Source organism: Rhagoletis pomonella, unplaced genomic scaffold (genome assembly GCF_013731165.1).
Source record: "Rhagoletis pomonella isolate Grant_MI unplaced genomic scaffold, Rhpom_1.0 Rhpom_scaffold_00007, whole genome shotgun sequence".
In the NCBI taxonomy this organism is placed as follows: domain Eukaryota; kingdom Metazoa; phylum Arthropoda; class Insecta; order Diptera; family Tephritidae; genus Rhagoletis; species Rhagoletis pomonella.
The window spans coordinates 9404611-9424095 of NW_023458561.1; the positions used below are offsets into that span (position 1 = coordinate 9404611).

The following is a 19485-nucleotide window of genomic DNA, read 5'->3' on the forward strand; positions in this document are numbered from 1 at the left end:
GAAGAAAGACGCGTAATCTAGTTGACGGCGAAGAAAGACGCGTAATCATAGATTTATACTTGGCCAAGGACTGTCACTTCAGCATTATTCGCCAAAAACTCTACGGAATGTACATACAATTACAACCGCAAACATAGTTGACCGCGAAAATAAGTTTACGCGTCCTTCTTCGCCGTCAACTATGTTAAGAGTCTATCTTCGCTGAAGTTTTTTTATGCGCCTTATTTCGCGGTCAACTTTTGAGTTCGCGCCTTTATTCGTGTCTAGTGACGAAATACTTTTTTTAAATTCACAACTGCAATATAGTGAACTTTAGTCTTTCACAAACACGGCTTCGACTCATACAACGTATGCGGAATGAAATACGGGCTATTTCTAAGCAGATTTTAAAAAATGCTGGTAAACACAGGATCCGAACTAAGTATACCAAAATGGACTGTGCAATTTTAACAAGCATTCCACTAAAAATTATCTTAAATAATTTCCTTGAAAGCGAACGAACTCTGAAAATTTGCTTGTAAATTTTGTATACCGAAACTCAGTGTCGCAAAAAGTAACGTCCTTTTTCATTTTTTATCTATGAGACTTAAACTTAATTTACAAAGGAAATGTCGGCATTAAAGAATAGGAAAACAGTAGAAGGAACACCCATGAGTGCGAAAAAAACATGTTTCACATAGCAGCGAAGTGAGACCGTAACAAGAATCATAAATTGCTTGATCTCTCTGAAAAAGCATAGCCTATAATGACAATAAAGTGCAAAGTAAGCAACAAAACATTACAGACTATGCAAGAGCCAGGGATATAGTGAAATAAGTGCAAACCACTTTACCCAAAGTTTTTTAAATGTTGAAAAGGAAAATTAAAAGCGGCTATGAGCGCTTTCTCGAAATTTGCTTGCACTAGATTCATTTCGGTTTTGTACAACGGATTAGGGAAATATTTTTCATTGGGGACCCGTAAAAGGACACCTAAATATAACTCTGAACTAATTATCGCCTACATGACTAAAAAAATAATAACTCAAATTAGCATTAAAAAAGCCCTCCGCACTATGCCTGAAAACTTAAACAGGTCAATCGTCAAGAACATGAGTCTTTCCTATAAAAGTTTTTCTTGGAAATTTCGACAATATCTATGTCAGTGGAAAAACAATATTTGTTGCATCCGAAAATATAGCTGTTTCTCATTACTGCATCAGTTCGTATTTCATTCCGCATACTATAGTGCAAAATCCAAAATACTTTTTACTTAAAAAAATAGAGCTAATTTCACCATTAAAAACACCAGCATGCGGTTTCGACCGGAAACTTTTCTGACAAATGTTATGTATTTTTGTCCGCAGTACCCAAATCTGTGGGAAAAGAATGTATGTACAGTGACGAGCAAAACTGTAACTTGGTATAACACTTTTTATTTCAGCCACCGCTATCTTTCCAAGTTCTAACGACATTCATACTTTTGTTGTATATTCTTATTGGTACACCCCTACTCCCTCTCTCATAAAGATTTGAAGTCAATCCAACAACAATAATAAGACCAGCAGACAAAAATGTAAATGAAGGCATATGTTACAGTTTTGCACTTATATATTTTTAATAACTTTTTCACGAAAAAAAAAAATTGTTAACACAATGTTCAATATACTTTTGCTTGTTTTAGTTCCTGGATGCAATTTGGCATACCTTATTTATATCTCTGTAAAAATTCTGGAGGTATAGCCTCCCATATATCCTTGGTTTGCTTTCATAGCTCATGTACTACATTGGACGGACTTGCATACTTAGTAAGCTGCGCCTTTAGTTGATTTCGCAAATTTTCGACGGATTCGATATCCGCGGATTGTGGAGGTCATTTCAAAATAGGAAATTTTTGCTTTTGCATCCAGTCTTTGCGAACATATGCAGTATGTTTTGGGTGATTTTTCAGCAGAAACTCTAATTTTTCGACTACATCTTGCAAATTTTGTTGAAATATGAACAGATACTGTTCTTTACGCATAATGCGTACTAACGGACCAACAATATTTTTGAAATACAACCCCAAACTATTATTGACCGACCACTGTGATTCACAGTTTGCCTTACATGATGCGCTTAGGCTTAATTTGGGTCTTTGATCCAATACCATGCCCGGCCATCTGATTGAAAGCGATTAATTTAATCTTGTCAGACCAAATAACCTTCAATTGAAACTTAAAAATATTTTTTTATTGCATTCTGAACGGCGTAACATATCCCAATAGGCAACGGTCCGGGTTTCGTGCGATGCAGCAAAACGCTGCCACACTCGCACATATATTTTGATCAAATTTGCTTTTTTCTTCTTCTGTGATCCTTTGCGTCCAATTTGGCAATTCTTCGCCTCGCTGTCTACTGATTTGCATTAAAGTTTAATACCTTAAGCGCTTCTGAAATAGCGGCTGCATTGCTACTTGCTGCTAAGTTCACAAGATATCGGACCGTAATATTTTTTGACAACCTTCCTTTGTTCTTGGGAACACTTTAGGCAATATTTTTTCTCAGTCTTAACATTTTCAAGTAGCAAATTCCACATTTTTTTTTGCCACTTTTGGTGCGCCTTTCCCCAGTAAATCTATTATTTACATTTATGGTTCATGATTAACTATATTATTTACTGGTGCTCACTTCTTCAATAAATTGCAATACAGAAAGTCATCTGACTTCCAACTAAGTAAGAGATAACTGTAAAAGGCAAAACTGAGAGTGAGTGCAAAACTGAAACATTTGCCCTAATTTACATTTTTGTATGCTGGTTTTTTTTATTGTTGTTGTATTGACTTCAAATCGTTATGAGAGAGGAAGTACAGGTGTACCAATAAGAATATACAACAAAATTATGAAAGTCGTTAGAACTTGGAAAGATAGCGATGGCTGAAGTAAAGTGTTACACCATGTTACAGTTTTGTCCGTCACTGTATGTCCCATTTAAAAAAATGAACTTCCGGTCCATCTACACCTTGAATATTTGTTAATTTTTGACTTTGATGACGTCTGAAAATAGTAATTTTATCAAACAGCAGCAAGCTGCAGCAGACAATCCACACACCAAATTAAAGTTGATATAATGCCCTTTTATCAGATATATTTATCGTATCGGAGGAGATCGGACAGAAAGTCACACTCCACGAAACAAGCACAATATGTTTAAATTTATATAATCATAACATGCACTTTGAAACAGACAATTTTTCAAAAACACAAATGGTATTTAAATCATGATTGTTACGGTCAATAGTACATACCATTAGTATTTTTTTCCATTACTAAAATTATCCCACTGCAAACTTTTTATATACATACGCAAAACATACGAGTGGCACTGCAGTTCAATATAATAAAATCCCAGCACAAACTAAAACCGAAACCACAAATTATAATAATATAATTAATATAATATAATATAATTTATTTTCTAATTAGAGTATCTAGAATAAAGTCCGCCTGTTAAAAATTTTGAAAGTAAAAACTAAAATCTGGGCTTTTGGCCGCAGAAAGTGCTTGTTACAGCTATAAAAATATCAAATCGTTTTGATGTAGCACCAGCATCTGGTATAATCACACCACAAGAACATACACGGTCAATCGACTGGCACCAGCATTCTGATATCATATATGGGCCCTTTAACGTGCAGAATAGACCTGTTAGTGGTGAATTCCAAAATATCAGCCTCACTATACAATAGTGATATTGGGTAGGTTCAGAAGGCGCAGAAGTCGAGCGCAACTGTTGCTAAAAAATCAGTGATCGTAATGCGTCTTCCGAACGGCTTAATACATTAGCTGTCAAATTCAAAACACACAACATATTGCTTCAAATGATCAGAAAAATATTACGATCATCTAACACGCAACTGTGCAGTTGATCAGAAGTACAAAACAACCCATTCAGAAGGGCTGTTGCGCATTCTGAACCTGCCCATTGAAATTGAAAATTTCCGTCTTAAATTAACAATCGAAAAGAAAGTGAAAAAAAATTTCTCAGCCTAGTGAAACATTTTTTTCTTCCCTAAAAATGATAGTAAAAAAATGGAACACTAAACTTAGTGGAGCACAGCAACTTTTTATTAAATTGATTTACATACGTATGTATTTTGCGTTATCAATACGCATTCCATATATGAGCCAAGGTAAAAGATTTGTTATAATAACTCCACTCCAACCAACTCTGCTCAATGCAGGCTTGCTTTTGCTTGTTCTGATTAACTTTGAACATTTCTTTGGCCAAAGGTGGCTACGAATGGTGCCAAAGTTAACCAACTGTGTGGATGCAAAAGTCTGTTCCTTTAATATTCATAACTCAGTTTCAAAAAAGGCAAAAATAGTGCAAAGTTTAAGGCTGTCAGGCTTTGAAAATTTATCATGGAAATTATGTGAATTAGTTTTTGCATTTCAAAGAAATAATAATGATGTACTTATGTATGTATGTACAAGCAATAATGATGTACTTATGTATGTATGTACAAGCAATAATGATGCTTATTTAAATATGGGTAATTCTATTGTGTAGGGTGTGATCATGATACTCACATTTTTGGTTATAATTCAAAACTGTTAAATTTATAATCCAAAAAAGTGTGGGATTTCCAAGGTTGTAAAGTTTAAAAGCGTTTAATAATAGCTAGATACCGAAAGAACACGATTTCTGCTCAGAATGGCCATCAGAAGATTGTGACGAGTATGTCCTTACAAATTTGAGCTTTAAATGATTTATAACTTTCAGGACATATTCTGTAAAATTTTCCGTAGAACACACACAATAACTTTTGTGTAGTTCGTTGTTTAAAGTCTTTTTGGTTTGATTAAATACTACTATCTCGAAAAAAAAAAAAAAACTTTCAAAAGTGTGACGGGTGTGACCTAGTATGAAAACTTGGGAAGTTTGAAGAAATAAATGTTTTTATTGACTTCATTAATAAAGATAATCGCGTAACAAAATAATAAAACAATCACTTATTGGTTATCCGTACTATCATAAATAGGAGAATACTTCTGGCGTATGTATGTATGTTGTTTTTCTTATCGGCCAACATTTCAAGCTCTTCGCACTCCCTATAACGGTCCCACATGGCTCGCGTTGCGCCCGATCGCAGCGTTTCCCTATTGGCGGCGTCTTTTTTCTCTGCAGCTTCTTGACATTCCTCATCGTACCAGTTGTTCTTTCGGGCTCGCTGAAATCCGATTACCTTTTCGGCGACAGTACTTAATGAACGGGATATGTGGTTCCACTGCTCGCATACAGTGTTGCCATTTTAGCCGGAGAAATTTCGATTTAGCCGGCAGCCGATTTGTTAGTCGTTTTGCAGAAAAAAATTAACCGATTTTGCTATTTGCTTTGTTTTCTTAAATTTCAAATATATATATATGTTTCCATTTTTGACTAAGCGACCCAAAATCTTTTAGAAATGGCTACTAGCCTTATCGTGGAGAAAATTTTCATGTCAGGCAGGGTTGTATGAAATTGGGCCGATTTCGCTTATTTTTATTTTAAATGAAGAAGGGACCTTCTTCATAAAATGTTTGTTATAAATGTCTTAATTTTATGTGTGAAGTTTTATTCGCAATCTTAGAAAATAAGAAATTGTTTCACTGTTAAGACACTTAAGATGCGTTTGTGTTTGGATATAGTGCCAACAAACAGAATAAATATTACATGTAGATATTGTCTTCCCAGATAGCGCATATTCAATTCTGCCTAAATTATAAAACATCATTTTTGCCCACTCCCAAAGGTTTAAGGTGAGGGAAAATAGATATTTTCAAGCACTATGTACACATATCACTAGCTTAGAGTGAAAAGTTGCTAAGTCCACTTTTTATGAAAACTCATATTTTGACATAGGAGGTTAGAGAAATTGAATAGGCATCGTTTCGAAAATTATAAAGGTACTTGTTTTATATTTTTCTCTTCATAAGAAATCAAAGGAAAATTTGCTAAGTCCAAAAGAAGCACCACAAATCCGATAAGGCCAAAATAATACGACATCTCTTAATAAATATCGAATCCTTCTGATTCTTATGGAGTTTTGCTTTGCTTTAAACGCGCAAAATGTTTGATTCAAAGTCTTGAGAAATAGTTAAAGAAAATGGCTGTAGGAAGATTTTTTCCTCTCCTGTAAAATTTTTGAAATGGGACTTAGCTACTTTTCTTTCTAAGCTAGCGATATTTATTTTTTTAAACAAACTTTTTTGCTGAGAACTTATTTAAATTCCAAAAACCGAATGCCAACTACGAGACATCTGGCGGTCATATGACCGGTCATCTAAATGGGAGATCTGCAGTCTTTTGTCATCATATTTTACATCAGAATTAAAGGGATTTCTGAAAAATCTGACCTGTTCTTTTGTGTAACTGTGATTTTGCATCCCTTGTCAACATATGGCCCGGTTGATGTTAACTTAAGGTCGTTGTTTTACTGCCTTAAAATTGAAGGGAAATTTTTACAGCGTTTTTTATGTGTATTGGTCTCTATTTGAGTGTTTTGAGAATCGGTCAGTCTGAAAAGGCCTTGTAGGGAAGACAATAGGTTTGTTCGTAGAAAATCCAGCGAGAATTATCACTCAAAATATCAGATAGTAAGAAAAAATGCTCCCAAATTCTCTCTCATGTAGAGAAACTTGCAATTTTCTGTCTGTTTAGTGTCCACGGTTTCATTTCAAACAAAATAAATTTGTATAGAATTTTTAAAATTCTTTCAGAGGGGCAAAAAACAGGATCTACGTGTATATATCTTGTCAGTCCGACTTTCTTCAACATAGGTTTCAATTTCTTTGTCGGGTTTACTATATCGACTCTGGTTGAGATTGCATTCCGATTAAGAATACAGTTTTTTTTTGCCGAGTACCTTTCAAATCATTGAAAATAACTAAATTAATTAAGTAAACAAGTATTAACTTACATTTTTCATTTTAAAATCGCTCCAGTTGGTAAATTTATAAATTTAACGAACTTGTTTATTCAAATTATCGTCGGCAAAAAATCCAACCATGTGCCACAATCATATGTTTTTCCCAATTGCAAATTCTTGCAGGCAAAATTTTTTCCGGCTCGAATTTGTAACTTCTCTCCAAGAAATAGTCTTTTCACTCGTGATTTATTTAAATAAAACATGTGAAATTTAGTTGAAACATTTTAGCCGGTTTTATTTGCCAATTTAGCCGGTTCGTCCAAAAAATTCTGGCAACACTACTCGCATATGTCGGTTTGTTGAATAGTGCTCTCTGAGAATAGGTGTGAGAGTCGAGTAGCGAATGCAGTAGCCGCCTGTTGTGACTGCAGCTTTTCGACGTTAAGCTTTCCTTGCATTTTTGGGTGTACATTTTTTTTTGCTGGCTGCAACAAAAAAGTGGTCCGAGTCGATGTTTGGCCCTCGGAGTGTACGTTCGTCTAAAACACTGGAAGCATGCCTTCCGTCTATCACAACATGATCGATTTGGTTTCTCGTATATGGGTTGCTCACGTTGTCCAGAGTGCGTGAGCGAGGACGCAAGAGTCGGTATTTAGTATAGCTGTGAAACTAGATCCATACCCAGAACAACGACTATACCCCATTGCACTCCAACTTCCAATTTTAAATGTATTCAAATAGCTTAAAATTAGCTTTTCATTATTTTCCCGTTATCTGCTCTTTCGTTTTGTTTCTTGATCATTTTACCTTTTTCCTTCAAATGACTTTACCCATCATCATCTTCTTAGCATCTCTTCTTTTTTTATTCCTTTCTCTCTTTAAAGCTAAATGTAGTTCATATCTATCTTTAATTTCTTTAAGTTCCTTCCTTTCCTCCCGCTTTCTATGTTTGACATTAAAAAAATTGCACTTAAACGTTGGTGTGACGGGGGTGACCGAATATTTTATATTACTAATTGCTTGGATATTTAAAAGTAGTTCATAAAATTTCACTATATTCACCCTCATTGCAAGAGTCGTGTCGTCTGTAAGTATTTTTTCTAGAGTCGAATCGCATCGAAAATTTCACGTCGTTGCCTAAAATTTCCACTCGACTAGTGTATTAAAACGGAAACACTTGACAGCACTGCGTGTTTTCGACGATTTTCGTCGTTTACTTATTTCAGCACGACAGTAGACAATGCCAATGTTGTCGGGTCGTACAATTTAGCCTAATTTACGACTTACCCAATGAGGCTGAATATTAATTGCGGTAATTTTGTTATGGCTGGAACGTATCAAGTGTTTATTGTGTGTTTTATTTAACTTTTTCAATATTTACTGTGACGGGTGTGACCAAAAATTTTAATACCTATTTCAATTAACCCACAAAACTCTTCTTATAAAACATACAATGTCGGAACTTCAACATAAAGACCAAACATACAAAGACGGAGAACTGAGGGTCCAATACATACAAATTTCAAAGTGTTTCAAAATTGATAGAAATAAAAAAATTTAATTTTTGTTATGTGCTCATACTTGTCATTCTCTTGTAGACATGAATTGGCCGAATTTAATTAAAAACAAGCAAATTATTATTTTTCAGTGCAGGGCAGTTTCAATAAACCATGATTCAATAATGAAAGGTTTTGTAGGATAAATTTTCTTACTCTAATTTTATCAAAGACACTCCCACCCTACCCCTATAAACAAAAATAGTGACATTTATTTTCCAAATTTCTTTGCAACTTTTAAAAACATTTTGAAATTTTTAGTAAAAAAATTTTTACTTTTTAAATTTGAAGAAATGTTTGTTCTTCATTCGCTGGCGACAAGACAAAATGTGTGAGAATCGTTGATTTACAGAAATTAAATGTAGGCTAAAGAGACGAAATTCCTTTAAATGCCAATATGTATTGTCAACTTTCGTGGAAATTCTGCCAAGTAAAGCGCGCAATGGTTCTGGTAAATGAGTCAACGAAGGTACATATATAGGCATTGACGTACACAACACAATATTGGTGTTTCCGAATGAGACTTTGACGCAATATAATATTGCTATACCGTATCCATGGGCTCGGTTTAGTCACAGACGCGATGTTGTACGGAACTTCTCATTTGACGGCGTAGATCGCGTTCCTATCGCATTGGTTCGGTAGCTGCGTGCTCTTTTCATTCTTCCTGAGTTCGACCAGCACGAATCGCCAATCGCGACGGTGTTAGCCAAAGTTTGATAATGTGATCGGCTGCATAATGTCCCCCGAACACTAAGAGCCAGTTTTCCAGTGCACGGCTGTAGTTTAAACACGTGATCTAAGTTTAAACTTGCTACGAAAACTGGCCCTAAAAGTGCAACATCAAAGAATTCGTATTACCGTATTAGAGGCAATCGACCCAAAAGCGAGAGAGAAAAGTAAGCGCCAAATATTTTTATTTGGCGTCTTTTTTATCAAGATTATATAATTTTTCCACAAACAAATAATTTCTTCATATCCATCAACCGTAAATGGTACCGCAAAGAATTTACAAGCAAAAAAAAATTAACAACAGCAAAAAATAGCTCAAAGTGGACCATCCACTCTCCAGTTATACACGGTCTGACGTACGCAACTTTGGTATATATGGGCCATTCCATACAATATTTACACCTCAATATATTTTTTGGGGTGAAATATGTATACACTTTTACATATTTTTATCGAAAAAAAGAAGACACCTATTTTTTATTTCGTCATGATATTCGAAAATCTCGAAAAAAAATTCCCGAAGTTTCGAATTCACGGAGAAGTATCTTTTTTCAATTGTTTGCAGTTAATAAACTATTTGTCGGAGAAATTCAGTTAAGGTATCAAAATGTGAGTAATTACCTTTTCCACGAGAGTGTGAAATAGATTAAAATAAAAAATTGCATTAAAAAATCGCATCTTTTTTTTATTAACTTCATCATGTTTGATTTTTATTTATTTTTATTAACTTCATCATGTTTGATTTTAATTTTTTTCAACCTGAATAGTTGTCAAACTTTATGGAGTAAGCTGTAAAAATTTGAGAATGGAAACCCCAAAACTGTAGAAGTTGCGAGTTTTTTCATACCTGCGTACATAATATGTGTCTATAGAATATTTAATTGATGATTGTACAGTGGCTCACAGCTTATTTCAACCAACGTGAATTTAGAACTTTAAGTGATTGTAGCTTTTATATATACCGAATATCAAACAAATTTCAATGCAAACTAGTCGATTAATATTGCTATAATACCAAATTAAGTGTATCTATTTTCAAAGCTGTGTTTTCAATAATTTTTTAATACATAAACTAAAAATGGTGCAAACTATAACGTCACAGCTTATTTCAAGCAGCTGAGGTTTCACTAGTTTGTATGTCCTCCTTTCATATCTATTACCGATTTCAATCTTTTTGGAATCGACTGGACTAATCTCCGTGTTATCTCGTGACCAATTTTTGCCCATTCTTCGGATAAAGCATTTTTCAGATCGTTATTGCTTGAAATTTTATGTTTGCGAATATTTTGATCTAATATCGCCCATAAATTTTCGATCACGTTCAGATCAGGTGATTGAGCCGGCTCCACCGGCAATTCCATATAAGCCACGATTGAACAATGCCCGACTTATGTTTCGGGTCATTGTCTTGATAATACCGAAAATGTTAACGAATAACGAAAATATTAAGATACATACAATGTTTTGTCCATCGTATCTTCTATAAATGTCAAGTTACCAACACCTGCTGCCGTAGGGTTGCCAAATTTTATATGCGCGAAATCAGTACGTTAGACTTTTTCATGCTAAAAAAATCAGTACTTTAAGGTACATTTATATTCAAAGCAAAATTATGAATGTAAAATGCCAGAGTACTTGTTTTTAACAATATTTTGGTAGATATATAAACAAAATATAGTTCATAAAAAAATAAAATGTTATTCATTTTAACATGAGCATACACATAATTGTACACAGAAGCCAATAAATTATTTTATACTGGCAGACCCGGCGAACTTCGTCCCGCCCAAAATTAATTTTTTATTGAAATATTTGGTCCAACGTTTTCGCCAGCAATTCACGTTCACGTTTGGTTTTGTGGTCGACAGAAGGCATATCCTCCATTACCGTCTTAAATAACCTGATGAAAGCGTTATACCGGGAAGAAGTCCTTGCGGCTGGCTCGATAATGAATCCGTCTTGAATCTGTATAGTCTAGTTGGTGGCAATTTCCAAACTGGTGAGTATCATTGATCCACATTCTGTTTAGTCAACGTAAAGCAAGGACCGCAGGGTCAAGGTGCAGGAATGGTATTTTCAAGGATTGAAGTCAGAAGTCCAAGCCTTAATTTAAGCCTATGTAAGTGGAATTTTGCTTAATTGCGTTAGATACTCAAACTTCCCAAAATCAGTTTTTCCTGTTCAACAAATAACTATAAGTGACCATCAAGCAAAGGTGCAGGAATTTGCAGGGATAGTAGCCGAGATTTTATTTCTTTAATCTAAGCCTAAGTGGGAGGTTCTACCACCCTTTGTTTCTTTGCTAGAGCTTCTCAAATATTGTAAAATCGCGATTCTTTGACACTGACCTGGTTTTTCTTAAAATCTGGAGCTGACGGAAACTTTATGCTTACGTCAAAAATAGCGTTAACATTAGCTGCATCAAATTTGTTTCTATTTTTGTTGGCGTGTGTAATAACTACTGTTAAATAGCCAATACCCGCATGTTTGCGGCGCCTTCAAACACCTTTCGAACTGTAAAACAATGACTCAATTCTATTCTACGCATATCTATAATACGGGTATCGAATTTCAAGCAAATCAGACCATAAATAAGAATTTTTGGAATAGATCGGTCCCTGGTCCAACTATCAGAAAAAAGTATCCAATATTTTAACCCTGACAATAAGCTACCTACGTGCCAAGTTTCAAGCAAGTCGCACCATAAATAAGATTTTTCCCAATAGATCGGTATCTGGCCCACCTATCAGAAAAAGTATCCTATATTTTAACCCAGACAATAAGCTACCTACGTGCCAAATTTCAAGAAAATCGGTCCATAAATAAGACTTTCTCGAATAGATCGGTCCCTGGCCCACTTAACGGGAAAAATGGATCATATATGCTAATTTAGTCAAAAGGCTACCTACGTACCAAATGCATTTTTTAGCGTAGCTCGACCGCTGCCCCTTGTATCGGAAAAATTAAAACTTTGTGCACTCCTTCTAAACACCTTTGCAAAAAAGCAGCAACCATTCGAATCGGTTATGAAACATATTTATGAGAAAATTGTTCCCAATTGATTCATGTTCACAATGAATTTCACAATTATCCGAAAGTTTCCAAGCTTCACAACGAATTTTCCACCTTAACATTGTCCAAAATCATCAAATCATGCGATAAAATACAAAATTTCGTCGAAAAAAATTCAAATATTTCGCGTTCTTCTGGATTTTTCTGACTTTTCCAGAATTTTCTATTTTACCATTCGAAAGCCATCCCGAAGAAATTGCGCAAAAAATTCCATACAAAAAAATCAATTTTCGACTTTCCCGGAAAGTTTTCCCAAAATTTTCTATCCGAAAAACCTTCTCCTGGAAATTGCGAACAATTAAAAGAAAAATTTTGCCAAATCGACCCAACCGTTCTCAATTGATGAATTACTATACATTTTTCACACCATTTTTATATATATAGATTTGCGATATTATTGAATAGCAATAATGAGATCATTTTTTCATCTTCAGTGTTTAAATAGTCAACGAGGTTCTATACATTTTAAGTTGAAATTCATTTTAAAAAGATTTAATTAGAAGCCTGTTTCTCTATTTAAGCCAGGAATCAAACTTTATACCTAAGATCCTCTCAGTTTCTTTGTTTGAGTGTGGTATTAAAAAAAAATAAGATATTTTTTTCCAGCTGTGGGAAGGTAGCACTATTTAAGGACCTTATCTATATTTCCTCATAGCTTAAATTAATTTTAAATTTCTACTACGGAAAAATTTTGAAAGACTAAGAATTCGCTAAAAAGAGTATCTAACATTATGTCTTTTATGAAGAACTCTTTTACAATGTCAGTAAATTGTGAAAAAAGAATTGTAAGTTAGAGGCAAAAGCTATTAAATAATTTATACTCCGTCGTATTATCGCAACTGGTACGCATGATACAATAATTTTTAGAAGGTAGTTTCACTTCTTCTTCTATCTGACAGAAAACGTGTTTCGTATTTTTTGTTGTGCCAACTTTTTCAAAAAAAAAATCCTGCTTTTGACGTTGGAAAAATAAAACAAAGAAAAGCCAAACATATAAGTAGAGAAATTTTCGAATATTTTGTAATAATTTTCTTCATAAAAAATTAACTGCTGCTTTCGTGGATATTGCAACACACGGAATAGATGTAAGGACACAGCTATAATAGCCACCGCACACCACAGACTTTATCGGCCGCCTATTTAAATGATAGGGCTCGCTTGAAATATGTACACGAAGATGTATGGAGGTGCGCACATTACACCACCTTAATCGCTCTGACCAATAAGTTGTGATGCAATGGAAAGACTAGCGAGCACATCTAAATTGGCGGCCGATAAAGTCCGTGGTGTGCGATGGATCTAATCCATTATAAACAAGAAATATTGCTGTTATATTTTCATTTTTATGATTTTTATTCATGTGATTAGCAGTGGCAAAAATGTATGTATAAAATACGTATATTTATATTAAAAATTAAGTGATCAGTTATGAAACATATAAATCTTTACATGTTCTGTTAAAAAATATCTAAAATAACAAGCGATAATCCCCAAGTTCTATATCGTAGCAGTGGCCACATTGCGTGTTTGTCACAGACACGGTTTATGTCAAAAATTTTGAAGTGAAACTACCTTCTAAAAATTATTGTATCATGACTGGTACGTAACGCCTCGGCGATATGCCCATAAAACAATTGGTCTTCTTGTTGAATTAATTTCTTGGGCATATCAAACATTATCTGAAACATGTCAACTATAATTAAATTATTTTCTTCATACTTTTTTCAGTTTAAGGAAGTTCCAACATTATATAAAAAGCTTAACAAAATCTTAAAGTATTTTGTTTGAATTGAAAATTCAGTACAAATCAGCACAAATTTTGGAAAATCAGGACATTAGCGTACTGATTGAAGAAATTAATAAAATCAGTACAAGAGTTGAAAATTCAGTACTGTACTGATAAAATCAGTACGTCTGGCAACCGTATGCTGCTGACATACAAGCCCAAACCATGACGTGTCCACCTCCGTGTTTTACTGTCGCCTTCAAATTTTTATTCTGCAGCTCAGTATTTGGCTTGCGCCATACATACGACGGGCCGTCGGAGCCAAAAATGTTAAATTTCGACTCGTCAGCCAATAACAATTGGTACCAAAAACTGGAGTCTTTGTGAACATGCGCTTTTGCAAAACGGCGGCTTTGTTGATTTTATTGGCCGATGAAGGGCTTTTTACGTGCTACTCCATTAAATCCGTATTTGTGCAGTACTTTACGAACCGCTTCCGCACTGCTTGACTTTCCCAGCTCATTACTTATGTCAGTTGCCAGTTTGGGGCCGTTTGCTTGGGGTTTTCCCTTATCTTACGCAAAATATAACGCTCATCAGAACCATTGAAAATTTAGTTTGGCGCGATTCTGCCTTTGTTGCGCTTTCTGTTTTCGCGCACAAATCGTGATATAATGCTTTGTATCGTTGAGTCGCTTACATTTACCATTTCAGCAATTTTCCGGCGCGAGGGTCCATTTTTGAAGTGGCTGAGGACCAACTCTCGTTGCTCAATGGTGGTGCGTCGTCCCATCTTCGAAAAAACCGTTTATAATTAAATTCGATCTCAAACAAATTTTTAAGATGTTATAGCTTCGTACGAAAATGGCGGCAAAATTGAAAAAAAAAAAATAGAATTTTACATGAAAAACGATGGCTTCTTCGACCAAATATACCTGGTTGAAATAAGCTGTGATATTGTAGTTAGCACTATTTTTGGTTTTTATATTACAAAATTGTTTAAAAGACATCTTTAAAAATAAATGCAATTAATTTGGTATAGTAGCATCATTGGTCTATTGGTTTGCTTTTACATTTTTTTTTTAATACTCGGTCTAGCTTGAATATTATAATAACTTGAACTTCGAAACTCACACTGGTTGAAATAAGTTGTGAGCCACTGTATCTTCTAGGAAAGAAATTTTAATAAATTTTTTCTTGATAACAAACAAAGTTCACAAAGGTAAAAGTCTTAAATAAAATTTCTTTTAAACAGAGTGAAAATATTGGGAGTGTATCCCACATTACACCCTTCCTAGTTTAACATAGTTTAAACGAAACAGTTTTAAAATTTGTATTTGCATGAACCGCTAATAAACTGGAAATATCTGAAAAAACTGGTTTCAATCTATCGATGGAAATGGATTCTTCTTTTTGACCAATTTGAATTTTAAAATACTTGAGAGTTCCGCTCGACGACTTTGAAAGGTCCTGCATATCTAAAATCTAGTCTTTTTTTTAAGTTCGGATCGCACCCACACATGCGTGCAATCTTTTAAATCCTTATGAACAAAGGGCTCGAATTTGGTATGATTACTTGCTGGAATAGGTTTCATTTCTGCTATGAAACGTCGTAAATTACTTAGAACTTCTCCTTGCGTATCTAGACGTTCAAACACATCGTTAAAAAATTCGCCGGGCAAATGAATTGTTTCACCGTAGACGAGCTCAGCTGCTGATGCTTGAATATCCTCTTCAAATGAAGCACGCAATCCCATCAACACTGTTGAGAGTGCCTTCGTCCATTGCGAGTTTTCATGTGAAATAGGAGCTGCTGGCGCTCTACCATTCCATTTGCTTGCGTGTGAAAAGACGTGCTATGGTAAAGCTTCGAACCTATTAATTTTGCCAAATTGCAAAACACATTGGATGTGAATTGCCTACCTCTATCCGTGTGAATAGTACTTGGGCAGCCAAAACGAGAAACCCAATTGACATAAAATGCTCAACAGATTTCCTCTGCAGTAATTGTGCTAAGAGCGATTACTTCCATCCAGCGAGTGAAACGATCTACTATAGTAAAAAGATATCTCTTGCCCTCAGAAGGAGGTAAATGCCCAACTATATCCAAATGTACGTTGGAAAATCGTTGTGTTGGCGCTATAAAATTTCCATGAGCCGACTTGGTATGTCGATTAATTTTTGTTTGTTGGCATTTTAAACAAAACTTTACCCACTGATTACAGTCCTTATTAATAGAGGGCCATGTGAATCTTTGGGTAAACAAACGCCTTGTTGCTTTGGTACCAGGATGCGACAAACTATGCAGATTTTAAAAAATGTTTCTCCTAAATTCAAGTTGTATGTAAGGTCTTACACAGTGTAATCGGAATAGAATATTTGTTGGGCAAGGTTATTTTGTTTAAAAACATGTAATCCCCGCAGGGCCGCCAATCCCCATTTTTCTTAGGGACCATGTGCAATGGGTCAGCCCAGGCACTTTTAGAAGGTTGGATGATACCTTGGTTTAACATGAATTTGAAATTCTTTCTTCGCAATTGCCAAGCGCTTAGGATTTTATCTTCGAGCTTTCGCAGTAACAGGTTTTCCGAAAGTTTCAATGAAATGAAAAGCAAGAGTCTCCTTTGGGTGTTTTAAAGAAGAGTTCATACTTATAACCTCAGGAAATTGTCTTAAAATTTTTTGATATGTATTCTGAATTGTCCTTCAGTATGCGTGAAACAGAAACGGACGCAATTCTCGTAAGCTAGGCTTTAGTTTCAACGCAGGTTGTACCATCTACTAGAATACCATTGCGTAAATCCGGAAGTAAATTGGGATGCTTAAGAAAATCAGACCCGGTAATAGGGTGTGTAACATCAGCGACAATAAAAATCCAACTAAATGAACGTCTTAAACCAAAGTTTAATTCTAAAAACTTCATAGCATGCGTTTTGATTTCAGTGCCGTTGACGGCATAAAGTTTCAATGGACACCTATGTAGTAAGCTGTTGAACTGTTAAATTTGTTGCCGTAATGACAGAAGCGTCAGCACCAGTATCAATTAAGAAAGAGAGATTTGAAAAACGATCGTTTACTTAAAGGCGACTAGTACTTGATAAAATTTCGAGCGCCGCGGGACCCGAAACTTTTGCTAGTTTTTTTGGTTGTTTATATGAGCACGGTTGAATGCATTTAGATGCTTTGATGCCGAAACGATTATGGTACTAACACCAATCTTTCCTTTTGGACTTACTACTACTTTTATTTCTACTTACCATTTATTTCGCTCTACTGTTACTTCTCCCGTGCACTACTTCATTAAATTTGCGATCTAAAACTTCCATTTTTGCAGACAATTGATTGATCACGCTATTAGTATTTGATAGGGCTGCTATCTGTGGGCGAGAAATGTCCAGTAATTTGTCAGCTTGTTGCGCCAGCTCCGTAAGCTCTGCATTGCTTGTAGCCAAAATTGATCGAACATTGTCCGGCAACTGGTCAAGAAAGAGGATTTTTAAAACATCTGCCAATGCTTTCATTGACTACAAAAAATGTGTCGGCTTCTGATCTCCTATCACCAAACCTCCAAACAATTTCTTTAACTTCGCTTCCTTCGAAATGGCAAAAGATGATATTAGGCGTTGCTTGATGGCTTCATATTTATCGTCTTCTGGTGGAGATAGCAAAAGGTCTCCGACAAATGTACTGCACCTAAATTAGCGACGACGTGCGCGTATTTTGTCTCATCTCTCCTGATTCGCGAAAGTGAAAAGAGTTTCCACCTGAACGAACCATAGCTGTGGCTGTTCGGACCAAAAGGGACGTAGCTTGCATACCGTTACCGCTCTGACCTCTACATTATCCGATATGCCATCTCCTCTAGGGGGATTCGCTGGAGGAACAGGAGATCGGCTTACAGACATTTTTCTTCTGTGTGTGTGTCGGGGTCACCAAAAATATAGAATATTTAGTTGAAAAGATGATTGTATCCTTTGGGAAAGAAATTTTAATAAATTTGATATCAGACAAAGTTCACAAAGGTAAAAGTCTTAAATAAAATTTCTTTTAAACAAAGTGAAAATTATTGGAAGTGTATCCCACATGTACAAAAAAAATTGACATCTGATACTTCTCATCCTGTTGCCGCACTCTTTCCTCAAGAAATAATGGAACGGGCATATATTTCTGTTGCAAACATGGGTTGCCTTGTACTCTTTTTTCACAAAACTTTAGAAAACCGCACTAGAAAGCGTAGCAAATTTCTAAAGAACTGCGCACTGCCTTAAGTAAATTTGACACAAGAAAATTCCTTATCCACTTCTTGTACGTAATTTTATATGGAGTTTTTGCTTTTCTTGAGAGCTGCATACTGGCCTTTTAGGTAGAAAAGACGAAAAAGGCAAATATCTTAAAAAGGCAAAAAAGGCAACATCAAATGTGTATATATGGAATCAGGGAAAGCTAAATCGCGGACATCCTTAATCGAATATACTCTATCTCTTTAGCAGAAAAAAAGGCAATTTCCATAAAATCCGTTCCCTGTTTATAACAATCAGAGGTTAAATTCGATGTTAATAAGCTGGTTTCAATTAAATAATTAAAGCAAATACTACCATGCACTATTATGAATACCTTTTTGTGGAACTTCGCTACTTTTTGAAAAGTGATATCGCACGTTTCCTCCTGCTTCCAAAGTACTTACAGAACCCTACTTACAAAACCTTTAATAATTGAATCATGCAATTAACATCGTTTTGAGGGATACTGGGATTTTTGAAGCTTCGTTATTCTGTTCATCTGGCTAGCAACGTTACCACATTGTTAATATTTAAAAATAAATTAAGGAATTGCGAGATGGGAATTTCTTTCAGAGTTAATGGGTGTAAATATTATAGGCTTCGTAGACGAAACCAAACAAGTCTAGTACATGCTATACATACTACGTATGTATTGAAAATATGTGCATAAAAATAATGCAATTTTACTTCTAAATACAATGGATAATGGTATGTGCACTTACGTTTATGGTATTTCTCACCCCTACCCCAAAAACTGAGAACTAATATTATTAAATGTTTTTATTTAATAAATTCAACAATCCCATCGAAACATTACTAATTGAAAAGCATTAAAGTAATACCCATCCAAAAACTCCATGTATTGATCTAAGTATTCTTCGTTTCCGAAGCGTTCCCCAAGTTGGAGGCTGGAAGAAAAAAACACTCCTTTTCTATGTTTTGACCAACACAGTTTTCCATTACCTTTCATTTCGCGGCACTGCACTTTTGGAGAGTATGGTCTTGTTCTGGCTAATGCTAATATCCGTGGTAGCAAAATGTTGAGAACATATCGCACGTTTAATAATATAGACATGTAATTCAAAATTTACGTTTTTGGAGATTTCATCATGCAATTAATAAACTTGATAAGTAGAATATGTTGAATCTAACAGATAAGCAAACTTCCCAAAGATTGCAAAGATATGTGGCTTTCCATCTGTTATTTTGTATATCAACTGTATGAATTGATAAAACTTTGATTGTGTTTTC

At 35.0% G+C, this 19485-nt stretch overlaps 1 protein-coding gene across 4 annotated transcripts in view; it reads left to right on the forward strand.

Moving 5' to 3' along the window:
* The window catches only part of LOC118742292 (gastrula zinc finger protein XlCGF57.1), an 88734-nt gene that overhangs the window by 10762 nt on the left and 58487 nt on the right, over positions 1-19485 (forward strand). The window lies entirely within an intron of this gene.